Below are 18624 nucleotides of genomic sequence, written 5' to 3' on the forward strand. Positions count from 1 at the left end.
AAGGAGGTCACAGTCTAGTGAGGACTCAAGTACAAAAACAGATAATTAAATATCACGCGCAAAGTGCAACAGGAATGTGAAAAGAGACATCCCCAGCCCGGCTGGAGGTGGCTGAGGAAGGCTTCCACGAGGAGTGACATCTAGTAGGTGTTAGCAGGAGGAGCAGAAGGGCCATTGGGCAGAGGCGACAACTTGAGCAGAAGTTGAGGGAGGGTTGAGGACCCAAGGCTGGTCTTAAAAAATTGGGGCTTTTGGCTGGATGGCAAGCAATGAGGCCGGAGGTAGTCCAGCATGAAGAAAACACAGACTGCCAGCCGAGTAAGCTGGAGATTTGGGACTTAATCCTCAGAGCAATGGGGAGCCATGGAAGGTTAAGTGGGGAGTCACCAGGTTAAGGATCTAGCCCCTCCTGGGATGGGTGGGGGGCTCTTTGATGAGAGACCATCTAGACTTCAGGGCACCCGAGAGATTGTCTAATTTCAACCTCCCATTTTAAGGAGCAGAAACCGAGCCTGGCCCAGGTGAAGGCCAAGGGCTTCTACAGAACCCTGGGTTCCTCCCACCATTCTAGAAGAGCCAAGCTGTCTGGGAAAACAAGGAAGAGGCCACCCCAGTGAGTCAGCCTGTTGCACTATTTCAACAAATGTCATTTGGGAGGCGCTCAGCCCTTCGCAGGTGTCAAATAAAGTTTTCAGTTTAATTGGAGTGAAACAGACCACAGGGCCCCGCCTTATTCCATCCATGCCTGGCTGATGACAGCTTGGGCGGAGCCCTGAAGACGAACATTTCCACTTTCATCAAGCGACTATCCCAAATCGTGTGGCACCGTGAATGCCAACAAAGCAGACTCTTATGGGAAAAGAGCACTGGGCAGGAGACACGGTCTCAAATCCCGTCAGTGCCAGGCTCTGGGCTGGGAGCCTGGCTGTGAGGGTGAAACCCTGTACTCTTGCCCTCAAGGAGGTCATGGTCTAGTGAGGGCTCAGGTACTAAAACAGATAATTAAATATCACGTGCAAAGTGCAATGGGAACGTGAAAAGAGACATCCCCAGCCCTGTTGGAGGTGGCTGAGGAAGGCTTCCACGAGGAGGTGACATCTAGTAGGTGTTGGCAGGATTAGTCATTTCTGCTTGCTAAGCCTTAGTTTCCCCATTTGTCAAACCAGAGGACCAGACGAGATCATCTCTAAGGCTCTGGCTGGTTTGGGGATTTTCTTAGCCTTCACTGCAGCTGTCACTTCTGAACACTTCTGGAACACACACACACAAACCCCTCTGGCCACAGACATTAAGGGCTTGGTGTCATGGTTTGAATTATGTCCCCCAAAAAACGTGTGTATCAATTTGGCTGGGCCATGATTCCCAGAATTGTGTGGTTGGCCTCCATTTTGTGATTGTAGTTTTATGTGAAAGAGGATTAGGGTGGGATTGTAACATCACCCCTACTCAGGTCACAGCCAATGTAAAGGGAGTTTCCCTGGGGTGTGGCCTGCACCACCTTTTATCTCTCAAGAGATAAAAAGGAAAGGGAAGAAGGCAGAGAGTTGGGGACCCCGTACCATCAAGAAAGCAGTGCCGGGAGCAGAGCGCATCCTTTGGACCGGGGTCCCTGCGCAGAGAGGCTCCTAGTCCGGGGCAACACCGAAGAGAAGAAGGCCGAGAGAGAGAAAGCCTTCCCCTGGAGCTGACGCCCTGAATTTGGACTTTTAGCTTACTTTAACTGTGAGGAAATAAATTTCTTTTTGTTAAAGCCATCCACTTGTGGTATTTCTGTTTATAGGAGCACTAGATGACTAAGACACTTGGGTTCCTAGTTTCTTAAAGCCGCCTGACACATGTCAAGTTCTCTCTCATTGCCGAAACCCAGAAAACCAAACCAGTTGCCATTGAGTCGATTCCGACTCATGACGACCCCATGTGTGTCAGGGTAGAGCTGTGCTCCAGAGGGTTTTCAGTGGCTGATTTTTCAGAAATAGATGCCAAGCCTTTCTTCCGAGGTGCCTCTGGGTGGACTTGAACCTCCAACCTTTCCACTAGCAGCTGAGTGCTTAACCGTTGGCATCACCCAGGGACTCCATGCCTGATATAGTTATCGGCAAAACCATTTAATGCCCTGGGTATGGTTATCCCTGTTTTTCAGTTTGGGAAATAGGTTGAGAGAGGTTAAACGCCTTGCCCAAAATCACACGGCAGGTAAGTGACAGGGCGGGGGTTTCATCTAGAGGGAGAGCTGAAAAGATGAGCAACTTTTTCTCAGTGTGTAGTGAACATATTCTTCATTCCTTAGACGCTGAAACTTCAGGCGTCCAGCCCTCCTGGGTGGGCTACGGGGAATGTCCCTGTCCTGGATAATTGGGCACTGTTCTCTCCCAGCTGTCAGGCGCAGAGGGATCTGAACGCTGGTGGTTCTAATTGCCACGCTTTTCTCCTTACACCCAAGCTTGCTCCGTTTGTGGCATGGGCAGTGGTGTGCCCAGACTCATGGGGACCCACCCATTCTCAGTCCTGATGCTCTCCGGACACTCGCTTCAATTCCTGGCCACCTTCTCTCTGCCCAAATCAAAGGTGCTCTTTGGGCCTTCCCGCCACAGAGGTGCCTCTCATGCCCAACAGGGCTTGAAGGGACAGGCGCCCAAGGACTGCTGCTGCTGGTTTTCCTGCTGCCCGGCGGCATGGGGGCAGCTGGCATGTCCCAGCGTGGTGCTCGCCTGGGCAGTGGAGACCTGGGCCCAGATCCCAGCCCTGCCGGTGTCCTGGGGCCAGTCTCAGCCCTGTGCACCTCCATCTTCCATCTCATGGGGGTGGGGAGACCTTCCCATAGCGCAAGGCTTAAATACGTGGTGCAAACGGCTCGTGCTCAGCTACTAACCTAAAGATTGGTGATCTGAACCCACCCAGCCGCACTGCGGAAGAAAGGTCTGGCCATCTGCTTCTGTAAAGATCACGGCCACTGTTGGGTCACCACGAGTCTGAGTGGACTCATCGGCGAGCAGCTTTGGTTTTTCACCAGGCGTGTCCTGAAAGAGCAGCAGGAGGAAGCCAGCTCTCTAGGGGATGTCTAGCGCGAAAGGAGATTCTACGCATTGTTTATATCTTTCCTTTGATGACGTTTCTGTTTACACAAGGGCTGAAGTGTGTGATCATCAAATGTTGTCCCTCTTTTCTGACTTTTCAAAAGTTTAATCTCGGGAACAGCACCAGTCTCACTGACTGTCCTGAGGCGGGGGCCGTGCCTGGCAGGGACACTGGTGTGGCAGCCAGGGCAAACTGTCTTCCCCGTGTACATGCCCAAAGTTGACCTTGGCCAGGGGGCGTCCCTAGGCTATAAAACTGGCAAATTGCTCCAGGTGACCTTCGGTTCCTCCCAGCTCAAGCATTTTAGGGTTTTATGATTCAGAAGCATAAATCATTAAGGAGGGCTTTAAAAACTCCTGAAGCTCTGCTTCTCATTGATAATATGAGATCACAGAGCATTAACATCTTATTGTATGATTTCGGAAGTGGGAGATGATTTCTCCAGTATAAGGAGAAGTCGTGAGTCATACGATGGGATTTGGATTTTATTTTTTAAATCCAGCTAGACTAACATCTGAATCCGAGGGAAGTATCTGGTCTGATTTTCTAAGAGAGTGTTCTGAAAATGTTCCCTATTCTCTTTTCAATGCTTATTTGTATTATTGGAAGATTTGATACATACAATGGTATATGTGCGTGTGTGCGTGTATACTGTCACGCGTCACTTAACGTCCGTGATACGTTCTGTGAAACAGGACGCTATGTGATTTTAACATTGTGCAAACGCCATATTATCTGCTGGGGCAAATGACCTGCCTCTACAATTTAATGTACCATTATACGCCTGGCAGCAAAATCGCTTTGTGTGCAAGAGACATGAGATATACATGTTGCCCTCCGGAAGCTGCTGCATTTGCTATGGCAGGGTACATCTGCTACGTCCTGTTCTCTGACTGGGATTTCTGAACTCTATTATAACTTTATGGGACCATGGACGTATATGTAGTTGGACGTTGCCTGAACGGATGTTATATGGTGCATATACATATATATATATATATAGTCGCTGTAGTTAGTTGTCATCAAGCCTATTCTGACTCATGGCAACCCCATGCGTGCAGAGTAGAACTGCTCCGTAGGGTTTCCAAGGCTGTGACCTTTCAGAATCAGATCATCAGGCCTGTCTTCTGTGGTGTCTCTGGGTAGGTCTGAACTGCTGACCTTTCAGCTAATAGCTGAGTGCTTAACTGCATGTACATATATATATATATATATACATCATTTACAAATAGGATATATAGAGAGAGAGAGAGACTGAGAAAGAACCCTCGTGGTGAAGTGGTTAAGAGCTACAGCTACTAACCAAAAAGTCAGCAGTTCGAATCCACCAGCTGCTCCTTGGAAACCCTATGAGGCAGTTCTACTCTGTCCTAGAGGGTCTCTAGGAGTTGGAATCAACTTGATGGCAATGGGTTTTCTATATAAAGCCTATTATATTAAAAATTCGAGGTGCATACATGGTTCATAACAACAAATGGGCGCTACTTTGTGACGCACATCCGAACATCATTATTATTATTACTGTATTATGTTAAAGACGTTTCAGTGTATCCGGAAATGTTGCTTTAATGATTTTATGTATAGAAAGGTAACACTATATACTGAGACAAACATCTGACTAACTGATGTGAGATATGAACCGTACCTAACTATTCCGACTTATGTACAAATTCGACTTAAAGACAGACTTAGAGACGGAACTTGTTCGTAACCTGGGGACTGCCTGTAACAATGAAAATAACAATAACTCCTATTTCTGAAGTGCCCACCCCCCATGCTGGCATTCTGCTCAGGGCTGTCCCCAGTTATCTCGTTCATCCTCACAGCAGCCCACAAGGGAGGTGTCCTCATCTCTTAGAGAGAGAACACAATGGAGGCTGCAGCTTCCAGGACTTGTCCCCCAGGGCTTCCTCCCTGCTTACCCCCAGGAACATACTCCTGAGGGGGCATCTTTACTGAGTCCTGAAGCAAAGATCTCTCGTGAGTGGGAGGAGGGTTGAGCATGGTGGGGAGGGTCAGGAAATACTTCCCTCTGCTCCTTCCAGATTCCTCTCTTGATGGCCCAGTTGGGCTACTTTTATTGGTGACAGGGGAAAAAAAAAAGGTTCAGAACCTATTTTTTTGCAGCAAGTTCTAACAACTTTTAATGATGACCAGGATCCCGCAGTGCCCGTTTCCCAATAACTAATGTATAACATACCCATGTACTGTGTGTAACGAAGAGCATCCAGTCAAAAGCCCGGAGTTCAAATCCTGACTCCCTCATTTCTGGCCTCTAAATCTTGGTTTCCTCATCTGTAAATGGAGCTCGTGAGGGCTGCACTGCCTACTGTGAGGTTCACAGGAGGTGAGAGACAGGAGGTGCTTTGTAAGACTCCACAGACACAGCGAGTCCCCTTGCAGCCCCCCTCACAGCTCTCTCCCTGGGGTTGCGGACCAGCCTTCCGGGCTGGAAGGGCCCTGAGGGAGATGATACAGGACCACCCACCATTTGACAAACATGGGGAAATCAAGGCAGAGATGCAAGGAGCAGAGCCGAGGGGGCACCCAGGCGTCTGATCCAGACCCCTCCACCCCAAACAGTGACGGCAGCCGGCGCATGCTGTGTCTGGTGCCACGTGAGGCACTTTATGTGGAAACAGCTCTTTTAGTGCTCACGGTACCCACACGATACGGTACTATTGCTGTCCCCTTTCACGGGGAAAGATACTGACGCTCTGGAAGGTGAAGCGACTTTCCCAAGGTCACACAGCTTGGAAAGGGCCACCGCAAAGCTGGAATCCTGGAGTCTGCCTCAGTTACCCTCGTTCATAAGAGTTGGGCCACTTGGATGCCGTGCTGCCACCCTGAGCTCCCGGAGACTCCAGGGAGCTTGGAGGCTGTGCTGCACCCATCTAGAAGGGAGGCTGCCCCGGCAGACAACCCAGGATCCCCCAGCGGCCCTTGCCCCAGGCTCCAGGCTCCGGGTCAGGAGGCCGGAGGGGCCGCCCAGGCAGGGACAGCCCGCAGCTGCCAGAGAACATGCAAAGCACCAGCTGGAGGCTGGTTTCTATCGAGGCGGAAGCAGCCCACACTCACCCTGAAGGGTGCCCACAGGGGCCAGGGGCCAGGCTGCACCAGGGCAGAGACCTGAGCCTGGATTCTCACCACTGCCCTCTGTGCCACCAGCAAATCCCCCGGCTTCTTTCTCCTCAGGACCCTTGGCAAGATGCGAGTTCCAGAAACAAGACTTCCCGCCCATGTGCCCCTCCAGCTGCCCCCAAAGGGGCCTCTCCACTGAAAACCGACGCCCCAGGCCAGCAGGCTTGGCACAGCTGCAGGGCGGCTGGCCCAGTGTTGTTCCACCCGAGGAATGTGCAGACCACACGTGTCAGGAAGCTCTGCTGGGGACAGTTACAGGAAACAGCCCAACTGCACGTGGACACCGCTGCCCCTCCCTGCCCCACCCCTGTGGGTGCTGGCTGCCCCAGCTGTGCAGGAGATGGGCTGGGTCCTTCCAGAGACCCGGGTCTGTTCCCGGCTGTGCAGCTCACTGCTTGCTGTGCAGCTCTGGGCAAACCACTCCCCTCTCTGGGCCTGTTTCCTCTTCTTTTGGTGGTTGAAGGAGGCTGTCCTGCCCAGCTCAGAAGGGCAGCGATTTTGTGACATGCTTCTTTTTCTGGAGGGACAGTCACTTTTCCCCACTGTGCCTTCCTGCCCTCACTCCCGGGGGTGGGCCATTCCCCCCCCCCATGCCAGGGTTCCCCTGCTCATGCCACCAGGTGGTTAACCCTTCAGGGCTGAGAGAGGTGATCAGAAGCCTGGAGAGAGGCCCCAGGGAAGCCCTGGGCAAAGCTTCAGGGCAAGATGACAAAATGTTAATAGTCATTATCACCCCATCCCAGGCTGGACTCCCGGCTTAGAGTTTTGAAGCAGGGGACAGTTGGGCTGTGTGGGCCACTGCGCCACGGCAGTGTGGCACCTCCACTCTGTCTGTTGTTTGGGGTCAAGATCTGAATACTTCAAGGGGAGTCAGCAACCGCCTGAGGCTCCCTGGGCCCTGCAGAGCTCTCGCACTACCCCCTCCCTTAGGGACATGGGGCAGGCCCAGAGAAGGTGCGTGACTTGCCCAAGGCTGCAGCGACAGGAGGTGTCTAAACTACACTGAGCCGGCCAGTGGGACTTCCCCTCCCGACAGGCTCTCAGCTCTCAGACACTACAGATCTCGTGGTTGCCGGGAGGGGGTTCCGCCCCGTGACCTGCTGAGGCCCGGGGACACCCGGTGCTCGCCAGCCTGGGTGACAGGTACCTCGCCCCCAAGGCAAGGCAGAGCAAAGACTGCAGGAGGCGCCCAGCAGCCTGGGACGCGCTTCCTCGAGCTCGGGGCTTTACCTGGAGGACGAACCTCCAGGGCTTGGAGAGGAAAGGCTTGCGGATTCTGCAGCCGGCGGGGAACGGTTGTATTTAAACTAAAAATACGCGCCTGCCCGCAGCTGTCACGCCGAGCCCCCCGCCCACGCGCCGGGCGCGCCTCCCGGGTCCCGTAGGCGCTCGTCGACCCTGATCCCTGAGGACACCTTAGGCCTGGCCGGGGGCTGAAGTCGACCCTCTGGTCCTGGCCCAGCACCGCGCCCGGCGCACTTACCCGGCCCGGAGCGTGGAGAGCAGGCGCCGCTGGCAGCTTGGCCTAGCCTCCCTCGTCCCTCCGCTGCGTCCCGGGCGGCTCCGGGGCGGGGCCGGGGCGGGCCTGACACCGCGCCGCCCCACCCGCGGGCCACTACCCCGGCCCTGGCGGGCAGCTCGGGAGCCCGCCACCCCGGCCAGGCGGGAGAGGGGCGCGCCCGGCCCCGCGCGCGCTCGGCGCGGGCTCCCGTGCTATCCCCAGCTCCGCTGGCAGCCGGGCGCAAGGGACCAAGGACGCTTTTCCCCGCTCCCCGTCGCGGCCCCGGCAGGCCCACCTTGCCCCCGCGCTGTTCCCTCCGGCCTGAGCAGCCGCCCGCCTCCGCCCAGACCTCATCCTGGGAGCTGGCGCGGGGCTGCTCTCCCTGGGGAAGGGTGGACCTGAGAAGGGAGTCCCTCTGCGCGCCCAGACTTGGGGAGGGGGTTGGGAGCGGGCACGTGTGGCCCTCATAGAGCCGAGGTGGGGGCATATACCGGGGCACCCTGCCCGGAGGCGCGAAATCCAAGAAGGAAGTGACACGCATTAGCCAGGCTGCCTGTGGGGGCGCCCTATCCGGACCCTACCACACCACAGTCTCCACCATGTACGGGATCTCCTGGCCCCAGGCTCGGGTGGGAGATCCCCAGGCTGCCAAGGGAGATGATGGTATGTGAGGCACGAAGGATGTGAATTCCACCCAGAATGTGAATTTCCCACAAATCCAAGGGCCAAGAATGGCCCCCCTCAACCACATACATCCTCCCACCCTTCTGATCCGGAGATGTCCCCAACTATGTAACCTTGCAGCAGAACTTCTGGGTCTTATCTGCCTCTGTGCCTTTGCACTTGAGGTTCTTTGGCCTGGAGTTTGCCCCTGCCAAACTCCTCCTGCTGCTTGAAAGCTCCAAGCCTTCCAACCCCTGTCCCCTTCCCCCGCCCACCACCTCCGGGCACAGGAAGGGCTGTTCCTGGCGTCTGTCTCTCGGATCTAGCTGATGCCCGCCCTTTGAACGCCCTCCACTCTAGCCCTTATCTTTTTCTGAACGCCCTTGGCACCAGCCCTTATCTTTTCCCCAGTAATTACACATTTGCATGACTGGTCCCGCCCCCTCTGGGTCCCAGGAGAGCCACTAAGGAGGGACACAACTGGTAGAACTATGCGCCCTGAGAAGGGTACTTTACTTTCCAACTCCATCTTCCACCTTAGGGGTGGCCAGCCCCGTTTTGCAGACGAGGAAAAGGAGGCTCAGAGGAGTTAAGGAACTGCCCCAATCTCCTGCTTCCTGCAGCCTGTTTTACTCTTTTCATTCTTGGTGGGCTGGCAGACCCTCAGTCAACATTTGTTGAATAAATCAGTGTTGTCCTAAAAGAAAGATTAAATTGTATTAACAGGACCAGTTAGTAATGGGGTGTGTGTGTGTGTGTGTGTGTGTGTGTTGTGAATTGATGGAGAAGTAAAAGCTTTAGCCAGAGCATTGGATTAACATGGGGGATAGATACAGATCTAGCTTGGGAATCCCTGGGTGGCGAAAATGGTTAAGTGTTCAGCTAATAGCCGAAAGATTGGTGGTTGGAAGACAGGCCTGGCCATCTGCTTCTGAAAGATCACAGCCTGGAAAGCCCTATGGGGTCCCATGAGTTGGAATCTACTCAATGGCAGCTAGCAACAACAACAGATCTAGCTTGAATTAGAATGCTGGAGTGTTAGCCACACCCTCTTCATTAGAACCCATTTCTCCATGTGTAATTATTCACAGCGTCATAGGAGGTACACAGAAAGAGCCTCTCCCATCCTTAACCTTGTTGGTTCCAGGCGTCCTATTATGTTTCTGTTACCATCCTGACTCCATCACAGGTACAGTCGCAGGCTTGGTGTTACAACTGTCATGCTAAAGGCGTGCATGGTGATTGACAGTTATTATAGTACTATTATAATAATATAATATTACAGTAGTGCTCTCTGCTCTTCAGAATACTCTCACATGCATCTCCTCATTATCTCTGCGAAGATCCACCAGGTAGTCAGGAAACGTTTAATGAGTTTCGTCTCACAGAGGGGAAATCAAGGCACAAACAGGTGATTTGCACAGAGATGGCCTCAAAAAATTCTGCTAGGAAGGTGAAGCAGCCGCTGCGAGGAGTCAGTTTCCTCTAGTGAGAGATGCTTCGGTGTCACTGGAAGTTATGAGCTCAGGCTCTGGTGTCAGACTGCCTGAGCATGCGAATTGTGGCAAGTTACTCATCCTCCGCTTCCTCTTGGTCTAATAATAGGAACTTACCTTGAACGGTTTGGTGCCTGATATTGTGAGCATCTAACCCGTGTTAGCCGTTATTCTGAAGTCTGGGCAGAGTATGATCACTGCAGCTTCTGGCTTACAGCTCTTCAGTCGTCCATCAAACATTTCCTGAGCACTTACTATGTGCTGTTCTCTGGGGCTCTGGAGAAGGAGGAATAGACAACTGCTCCCCAGGAGCTCAGCGTGGGGAAGAGGGAGGCAGCTGTAAATAAGTGCAGTGATTCTGTGTCTGAGGGGACATGGCCTGGACATGAACTGTCCCTCCCACTGCTGATGCAGCCAAGGGCACCGGTTTTGGAGCTGAGAGGGACCCCAAGTCCAGCTCCAGCTCAGCTGCTTAATTAGCTGAGTGAACCTTAGCAAGCCACATAACCTCTTGGAACCGCGGTTTTCTCATCTGTTAAATGGGAATAGCACTAATGTTTCACAGATGAGAATATGTGTGATTAAATATTTTATAAATTACAAAATACTATGCAGATGTTAAGGAGCCCTGATGGCGCAAACAGTTAAGTGCTCAGCTGCTAACCAAAGGTTGGTGCTTCGAACTCACCCAGCCACTCCACAGGAGACACACCTGGCCATGTGCTTCCATAAAGATTACAGCCTAGAAGCCCCTATGGGGGCAGTTCTACTCTGTCACATGGGGTTGTTATGAATTGGAATCAACTCCATGGCACCCAACAACAAGAACATGCAGATGTTCATTTTATTATTATTACTAGCTTTAGCTTTCCAGAACACTTCTCCGCTGCTTTTCCTAAGCCCGACATAAACACTGCCTCATCAAAGACAGGACCTTGCTTCTTGTTAATTGGGTGGAAGTCTCTGCCACTCCAAAGCTGTCTATCTGAAAGGAAAAATAGCTGAGTAGGCGCTACAGCCTTCAGTGTGAATTACACCTCAACATAAAGAAAACAAAAATCCTCACAACAGGACCAATACGCAACACCATGAAAAACAGAAAATATCGAAGTTGTCAGGAATTTCATTTTACTCAGATCCACAGTCAACACCCATGGGAGCAGCAGCAAGAAATCAAACAATGCATTGCATTGGGCAAATCAGCTGCAAAAGACCTCTTTGAAGTGTTCAAAAGCAAAGATGTCACTTTGAGGACTAAGGTGTGCCTGACTCAAGCCATGGTGTTTTCAATCACGTCTCATGCGTGTGAAAGGAAGGCCGAAGAAGAATTGATGCCTTTGAATCATGGTGTTGGCAAAGAATTCTGAATATACCACGACTGCCAGAAGAACGAACAAATCCATCTTGGAACAAGTACAGCCAGAATGTAACTTGGAAGCGAGGGGGGCGAGATTTCATCTCACGTACTTTGGACATGTTATCAGGAGGGACCAGTCCCTGGGGAAGGACATCATGCTTGGTAAAAGTAGAGGGTCATCGAAAGAGAGGAAGACCCTCAAGGAGATGGATTGACACAGTGGCTGCAACAATGGGCTCAAGCGTAACAACGATGGGTGAGGATGGCGCAGGACCGGGCAGTGGTTCGTTCTGTTGTACGTAGGGTCGCTATGAGTCGGAACCGACATGATGGCATTTGACAACAGCTAACAAGCACTGTGAGAGATGGGGGAGTTTACAACTAGGGAGACTTTAAAAACTTCAGCTCATCTTCAGCATGATCCGCTGCTAAGGAAAGGAGTGGAAATGGAAACCTATCTGGATAGAAAATTCCGGCAAAGGCTGATGTGGAGAGTGGGGCGGGGAGTGGGGGGTGGGGAGAGCCTCCCTATCATCTCTGGAACTGAGCACAGGAAACCCCGCCCCAGGCCTCCCTTTCAGAAGCAGCCCAGAGAGGGAACCACAAGAAGGCAGTAAAATCGCGCTGTTCGGAAATTCTGACTCAGTTGGCGGTGGGGGCTGTTTGTGCTACGTAGGAAGCGTCTCCCAAAAAGCCTAGTTAAGGCCTCTTTCCCCAGCCTCTTCCCCGCGCCTGGAAGCAGGAACCAACTGAACAGGCCTCGGGAAATTACGCGGGTCTGTTTCACATTTGCAAATGGTGAACTAGCTTCAACAGCAATCCCTGCACTTCTTATTTTGTGAGCATGATTTTTACTTGTTTGTGTGTTCAGTCCTCACAGCAAGAGTAGAACAAAAGACTTGGAGCTGGAATGGCTCTTCTGGCTGATACAACCCCTTATACAGATGGGTAAACTGAGGCGAGAGGGCGGGGATTTTAATCAGTGTCCGGGAGATTTATTTTCCTGTCTCTCTTTTTGCAGCTTGGCTTCCCCCTTTGTGGTGAATTGGATAAGAGAGGCTGGCTAAACAGAGATAAGAGGCTCACGCTGGGGTGCCCCATCAGAGAAGTCCTGGGCGTGAAGAGCTGGTTCTCATCCAGCTCTGCTCTCAGCAACTCCTCTCTGCCCCCCAGTTCTCCAAGTGTGTGTCCTTCCCCATGTGGGCCCTACCATGTGCCTCCAGGGTGAGCTGGTGCACCATGCTGGTTTGGGGACCTCTCGGGGTGGGTCTTTTCCCCACCAGCTCTTGACTGAGCAGGGGCGCGTCTGCTGGGCTGAAGTCAGTCCTTTCAAACACAGCGACAGGAGTAATTCAGGCTATTCCTCTCCATACACTTCATTGTGCTGCTTTTAAAATAAAACTAAACAAATATAAAGTGTGTAGAAAGCACAGAACTGGATCTTAGGATAACTGGGTTCCAGCCCTTGTTAATGCCACTAATTAGCTGTATAAATGGGTCACTTCTGAGTCCGTAAAATGGGAGAATTGGAAAAGATCATCTTCAGAGTAAAAAAGTTTAAAAAAGTAAGTTTACAAAATTACATGAATCTTGACTATGGCAGACAATGACACCATTTAGCATGACTAAATACTATTGTTGTTATTGTTATACGCCAATGAATAAGTACTAATATAACCAAAAATGTTGAAGTACAATGCATAAACGTAATTCCTAAAAAACAAAATCGCTGTAAGAATCTTGCCATGTTTCTCTCATTACTGGGCAACGCTATCTACTCTTTCTGCTTCTGTTGGGACCACCTTAACTTTTTTGTTTTTAAATTAAACTTTTTATTTTGAGATAATTGTAGATTCCCACACACTGTAAGAATTAATACAGTGAGAGTCCCTGTACTCCTACCAGTTTCTCTCGATGGCAGCATCTTACAAAACTTTAGCACAATTTTACAGCCAGGATCCTGACAGCGACACAGGTAAGATAAACAACGTTCCCTCCTGCTTCCACTCCTGCCCCTGTTGCCCAAGAGTTGACTCTGACTCACGGTGACCCCATGTGTGTCAGAGCAGAACGGTGCTCCACAAGGATTTCAAAGGCTATGATCTTTCACAAGTAGGTTAAACCTGAACCAGACCCGTTGCTGCTGAGTCGATTCTGACTCACAACAACCCTGTAGGACCGAGTAGAACTGCCCCATAGGGTTTCCAAGGAGCGGCTGATGGATTCCGACTGCTGACCTTTTGGTTAGCAGCCAAATGCTTAACCACTTCACCACCAGGGCTTCTCAGAAGTAGATTGCCAGGCCTTCTTTCCGAGGTGCCTCTGGGTGGACTTGAACCGCCAACCTTTTGGTTAGTAGCTGAGCACGTAACTCTTTGTACCACCCAAGGACTCCCTTTAACCCCTGGGAACCGCTAACCTGTTCTCCATTTCTATAATTTTGTCATTTCAAGAATGTTATATGAGGAGGAGCCCGGGTGGGACAGTGGTTAAGCGCTCAGCTGCTAACCAAAAGGTCAGTGGTTCAAACCCACCAGCTGCTCCACAGCAGAAAGATGTGGCAGTCTGCTTCTGTAAAGATTACAGCCTTGGAAACCCTATGAGGCAGTTCTGCTCTGTCCTGTAGGGTCACTATGAGTTGGAATCGACTTCACGGTGTTGGCTTTTAAGAATGTTATACAAACAGAAGCAGATGATGTGTAATCTTTTGAATCAGCTTTTTTTCACACAGAGTGATTCTTTGTAGATTCATCCAGGTTAGTTCGTGCATCAATAGTTTGTTCCTGTTTATTTTTTTTATTTTTTTAATTAACAACCCTGTCTCCACTCGGTTGTCCAGAGTGACTTCAAACTTGTTCTTCTTTATTGCTGAGTAGTATTCCATGGTACAGATGTGACACAGTTTGTTTAACTATTCACTCATCGAAGGAGATCTGGGTTTCCAGTTTAGGACTTTTATGAAAAAAGTTGCTATAAATATTTATGTACAGGTTTTTTGTGTCAACGTAAGTCTTCACTCTTTAGGTTTTAACTGTTAAGTCATAGCACCCACATGCAATACTACACCACCAGTTTTTTTCTACTCATTCATAGCAATGAATATGCCCAAGGACGTTTGTTGTTGTTAGGTGCTGCTGAGTTGGCTCTGACTCACAGCCATTCTATGTACAACAGAACAAAACACTGCTCGGACCGGCACCATCCTCACAATTGTTGTTAGACTTGAGCCCGCTGCGTCACTGTGTCATTCCCTCTCATTGAGGGTCTCCCTCTTTTATGCTGACCCTCTACTTTACCAAGCATGATGTCCTTCTCCAGGGACTGGTCCCTCCTGATAACATGCCCAAAGTACATGAGATGAATTGAAGTCTTGTCATCTTCCCTTCTGAGAAGCATTCTGGCTGTACTTACTTCCAAGACAGATTTGTTTGTTCTTTTGGCAGTCCACAGTCGATTCAAAATTCCTCGCCAACACCACAATTCAAAGGCATGAGTTCGTTTTCAGTCTTGTTTATTCATTGTCCAGCTTTTGCATGCATATGAGGCAACTGAAAATACCATGGCTTGGGTCAGGCGCACCTTAGTCCTCAAAGTAACATCTTTGCTTTCTAACACTTTAGAGAGGTCTTTTGCAGCAGATTTGCCCAATGCAATGCATTGTTTGATTTCTTGCTGCTGCTTCCATGGGTGTTGATTGTGGATCCGTAAAATGAAATCCTTGACAACTTCAGTCTTTTCTCTGTTTATCATGATGTTGCTTGTTGGTCCAGTTGTGAGGCTTTTTGTTTTATGTGAAAGTGTAATCCATACTGAAGGCTGTGGTCTTTGATCTTCATCCGCAAGTGCTTCCAGTCCTCATGAATTTCAGCAAGCAAGGTTGTGTCTTTTGCATATCGCGGTTGTTAGTCTTCCTTCAATCCTGATGCCACATTCTTCTTCATATAGTCCAGCTTCTGGGATTATTTGCTCAGTTTACAGACCGAATAAGTATGGTGAAAGGATACAACCTTGATGCACAGCTTTCCTGATTTTAAACTGCACAGTAGCCTCTTGTTCTGTTCAAATGACTGCCTCTTGGTCTGTGTACAGGTTCTGCATGAGCACAAGTAAGTGTTTTGGAGTTCCTATTTTTTGCAATGTTATCCATAATTTGTCATGATCCACACAGTCAAATGCCTTTGCATAGTCAATAAAACACAGGTAAAACATCTCTCTGGTAGTCTCTGCTTTCAACCAAGATCCGTTTGACATCAGCAATGATATCCCTCGGCCCAGGTCCTCTTCTGAACCCGGCTTGAATTTCTGGTAGTTCCTTGTTGATGTACTACTGTAACCATTTTTGAATTATCTTCAGCCAAATTTTACTTGCGTGTGATGTTAATGATATTGTTCAATAATTTCCACATTATGTTGGAGCACTCTTCCAGTCGGTTGACCTGGTAACTGTCTTCCAAATTCTTTAGCATGGATGAAAGAGTGCTTTCAGCACTGAGTCCTCTCAGCATTGCATCTGTTTGTTAAATATCTCAGTTGGCATTCAGTCAATTCAGTCAGTTCCTGGAATCTTGTTTTTTGACAATGCCTTCAGTGCAGCTTGGACTTCTTCCTTCAGTACCGTCGGTTCTTGATCATATACTGCTTCCTGAAATGGCTGAACCTCGACCAGTTCTTTTTGGTGCAGTGACTCTGTGTATTCCTTCCATCTTATTTGATGCTTCCTGCAATGTTCAATATTTTGCCCGTAGAATCCTTCAATATTTCAACCTGAGGCTTGAATTTTTTCTTCAGTTCTTTCAGCTTGAGAAATGCTGAGCAAGTTCTTCCCTTTTGGTTTTCTATCTCCAGCTCTTTGCACATGTCATTATAATACTTTACTTTGTCTTCTTGAGCTGCCCTTTGAAATCGTCTGTTCAGCTCTTTGACATCATCATTTTTTCCTTTTCTTTAGCTACTTGACGTTCAAGAGCAAGTTTCAGAGTCTCTTCTGACATCCATTTTGTTCTTTTCTTTCTTTCCTGTCTTTTTAATGACCTCTTGCTTTCTTCATGTATGATGTCCCTGATGTCATCCCACAACTTGTCTGGTCTTTGGCCATTAGTGTTCAATGCGTCAAATCTATTCTTGAGATGGTCTCTAAATTCAGGTGGGATGTACTCAAAGTTGTACTTTGGCTCTCGTGGATTTATTCTAACTGTCTTCAGCCTCAACTTGAACTTGCATATGAGCGTTTGATGGTCTGTTCCACAGTCAGCCCCTGGCCTTGTTCTGACTGATGATATCGAGCTTCTCCATCGTGTCTTTCCACAGATGTAGTCAGTTTGATTCCTGTGTATTCCATCCGGCAAGGTCCACGTGCATAGTCACTGTTTATGTTGTTGAAAACTGATATTTCCAATGAATAGGTTGTTGGTCTTCAGAATTCTATCATGTGATCTCCTGGGTCGTTTCTATCACCAAGGCCATGTTTTCCAACTACTTACCCTTCTTTGTTTCCGACTTTCGCATTCCAATCACCAGTAATTATTATCTTGATTGCGTGTTTGATCAATTTCAGACACCAGAGGTTTGTAGAAATCTTCAGTTTCTTCATCTTTGGCATTAGTGGTTGGTGCGTAACTTTGAATAATAGTCGTATTAACCGGTCTTCCTTGTAGGCGTGTGGGTATTATCCTATCACTGACAGCGTTGTACTTTAAGATAGATATTGAAATGTTCTTTTTGATGATGAACGCGACACCATTCCGCTTCAGTTTGTGAACTAATCCCACTGGCTCACCGCGAGCATAGTAGACCATATGAATTGTCTGACTCAAAATGGCCAATACCAGTCCATTTCAGCTCACTAATGCCTAGGATACCAATATATACGTGTTCTATTTCATCTTTGATGACTTCCAATTTTCCTAGATTCACACTTCATACATCCCACATCTTTATTGATGGATGTTTGCAGCTGTTTCGTCTCATTTTGAGTCATGTCATATCAGCAAATGAAGGTGCCGAAAGCTGGATGCCATCTGTGTGATTAAGGTCGACTCTACTTTGAGGAGGCAGCTCTTCCCCAGTCATATTTTGAGTGCCTTCCCCCCTGAGGCGCTCATCTTCTGGCACCCTATCAGATGATTTTCCACTGCTATTCATAAGGTTTTCACTGGCCCATTGTTTTAGAAGTAGACCGCCAGGTCCTTCTTCCTAGTCTGCCTTGGTCTGGAAGCTCTCCTGAAACTTGTCCACTACAGGTGACCCTGCTGGTGTTTGAAATACTGGTAGCATAGCTTCCAGCATCACAGCAACATGTAAGCCACCACAGTATGGCAAACTGACAGACAAGCAGTGGACTCTGTCCCATAGGGTTGCTATGAGTTGGAATTAGCTCGTTAGCAACGGGTTTTAACTATGTGCCAAGCACTGTTCTAAGCCTTTCCCTATATTAACTCACTTATTCTTCACCACCACCCTTCAGGGAAGGCACTTACCCCATTTTACAGAGGAGAGGACAGGGGGTGATACGTTGCCCTTCATCACACACCTATCAGGTAACCGATCTAGGATATCAGTCTCGGCAGTCTGGCTCCAGCACCCAAGCTCTTAATCACTCCACACCCCGTCCATCCGGTAGTAACAGTGAAGGACCAGTTTCTGGTCATGATTAAATTCCAGTCCGTTTCTGAGGTTATGTTTTCACTGAGAGCTATGTTGAATCCAATGTGTTAAGCTCTGGCTTCATTAATGTGACGAGTTCCTTATGGGTCCAGGTTATTGATGTCAAAATACATTGCAAAGAAAACAGCTCCAGTTTTAGCAATAAGCGAGAGGCCTGCGTGGGATTTCTCTGCTGCGGGAGGGAGCGCCCCAGCCTGGAAGGCCGTACTGTAAGTGTGTATGTGAGCATGTGTGTGTGTGGATGTGTGAGCGTGTGAGTGTGTGTGGATGTGTGAGTGCATGTGAGTGTGTGTGTGTGGATCTGAGTGTGTATCAATGTGCGAGGGAGTGTATGTGAGTGTAAATGTGTGTGTGAGTATGTGTGTATGTGAGAGTGTGTGGATGTGTGAGTGTAGGTGTGTGTGGGTGTGTATGTGAGTGAGTGTGTGTGAGTGAGTGTGTGAGTATATGAGTGTAAGTGTGTGGGTGTGTATGTGAGTGTGTGTGGTGTGGATGTGTGAGTATATGTGAGTGTAAGTGTGTGGGGATGTGTATGCATGTGTGTGTGGTGTGTATGTGACTGTGTGTGTATATATGTTTGAGTACGTGTGAATATGTGTGGGTATGTGCGTGTGGGGGGTGGCAGCACGTGCAAACAGCAAGGCTGAACCCTCCAGCTATGCCAACTACCTGTGGATACAGCAAGAAAAATGTCAGCGTTACCAGCTCCGTACCCCGTCAGCGTTACC

The 18624-nt window shown here is 49.4% G+C and overlaps 1 protein-coding gene across 1 annotated transcript in view; it reads right to left on the minus strand.

The window, feature by feature from the left end:
* SYNE3 (spectrin repeat containing nuclear envelope family member 3) overlaps positions 1 to 7769 on the minus strand; it is a 104387-nt gene extending 96618 nt beyond the window's left edge. Inside the window, exon 1 of the mRNA XM_004376786.3 lies at positions 7700 to 7769. The gene's annotated coding sequence lies outside the window, so the exon portion shown is untranslated. The remainder of the gene's footprint in view (positions 1 to 7699) is intronic.
* Between the last annotated feature and the right edge of the window lie 10855 nt (positions 7770 to 18624).

This window comes from Trichechus manatus, unplaced genomic scaffold, assembly GCF_000243295.1.
Source record: "Trichechus manatus latirostris isolate Lorelei unplaced genomic scaffold, TriManLat1.0 scaffold00045, whole genome shotgun sequence".
NCBI classification, from domain to species: Eukaryota; Metazoa; Chordata; class Mammalia; order Sirenia; family Trichechidae; genus Trichechus; species Trichechus manatus.